General features: G+C 37.6%; 1 pseudogene; it reads right to left on the bottom strand.

Moving 5' to 3' along the window:
- Positions 1-583: 583 nt before the first annotated feature.
- LOC129669518 (10 kDa heat shock protein, mitochondrial-like) overlaps positions 584-1504 on the bottom strand; it is a 13499-nt pseudogene continuing 12578 nt past the window's right edge.

The raw sequence follows: 1504 nt of genomic DNA, 5'->3' as shown, positions 1-1504 counted from the left end.
TCCCTCATCTTCAATAAGACTCTCTGTGCTCTGTCTGAAGTTTGGCTGTGAGTCTCTTCATCTGCTTGGATTCCCTGATGGGTGGAGTCTTTTAGAGAACATCTGAGGTTGGCTCCAGCCTTGTTTCCTCTCTTCAGAGTTTAGTTCAATGAACATTTGTGATTTGCCTCATTAGTTATAACTGCCTGTGTGTTTATTTAAGTACTCATCTTGACTTTATAGAATTCTATTTTGAAAAGGAATACCATTGTCATGCATTCAAAATTTGGTTTTGCTCATCAAGACTACACATAACTAGAAAGATGTCATCACATTTTTTTAGTGTTTGTGTTTTTGGAAACAAATTTCTTTTCCTTTGTTTTTTTTTTTTTTTAAATCAAAGACTCTCCATTCACGTAGGTTCTTTTATTTGGAAATGTTCATAAGAGTACAGCGAAACTAAACTCCAGAGACAATGGATGTCATTATGTTAGGCATCATCAGTTTATTATAAAAGGGAGACAATGAAATTTTTTAAGTGATGAAATAGTTCAGAATATCAATGGAATAGGCAGCTTTATGTGACACTATTTCAACAATGATTTCAGTCCACATACTTTCCAAGAATGTCACCATCTCTAAATAAGAAATAATCCTTGTATCTAGAACTAATTTGGTGCCTCCATAGTCTGGGAAAAGAACTTTGTCTCCAACATTCACACTGACCAGTTGAATATCTCCACCCTTTCCTTTAGCGCCTGATCACACAGCCATTATTGTTGCTTGCTACACTTTGCCTTGAGACTTTTTTTGGAAGTATAATACCAGCTTTGGTTACAGTTCAGGACACATTCCTTTCAAACAAAACTAGGTCAAATAGCAGATGAAACTTTTTAAAAGTTTGTCTAGCTATGACTTACCACAGCAGCTTCAGTCTCTGTCTTCAGGCTGCTGCTACAAGGAGAGTACCGGAAACAAATTTCTATTAGTGGTAGAAGCTTGGCTAAGTCTTGATGAATGAATTCATTTAACCACTGCTCGTCTGAAGTCATATGACATTAGACATTCTATAGCCGTCTATAGCATGATTTAAGATATATGAAGTAATATGTAAGTAATTATCAGGCTAAAGTTTGTTTTCCTTTTTTATGCCAAAATTTAACAGGCTTATGCAGAATACCAACGAACTACTAAAATTACATGTTGACCATTGACATTGATTTTTTTTTCTTTTTTTTATTATAATCTTTTATTTATTTTTTATTAATTACACTTTATTCATTTTGTATCCCCCCATAAGCCCCTCCCTCCTCCCCTGCCGATCCCACCCTCCCTCCCCTTTCTGCATGCATGCCACTCCCCAAGTCCACTGATAGGGGAGGTTCTCCTCTCCTTTCTGATCTTAGTCTATCAGTTCTCATCAAAAGTGGCTGCATTGTCCTCTACTGTGGCCTGGTAAGGCTGCTCCCCCCCCCCCCCAGGGGGAAGTGATCAAAGAGCAGGCCAATCAGATTATGTCAGAGGC

The sequence above is a fragment of the Psammomys obesus genome, unplaced genomic scaffold (assembly GCF_907164565.1).
Source record: "Psammomys obesus unplaced genomic scaffold, mPsaObe1.curated_primary_1811, whole genome shotgun sequence".
NCBI classification, from domain to species: Eukaryota; Metazoa; Chordata; class Mammalia; order Rodentia; family Muridae; genus Psammomys; species Psammomys obesus.
The sequence above is the reverse complement of the archived record's forward strand: the minus strand, read 5'-3'. Positions and strand labels throughout refer to the sequence as shown.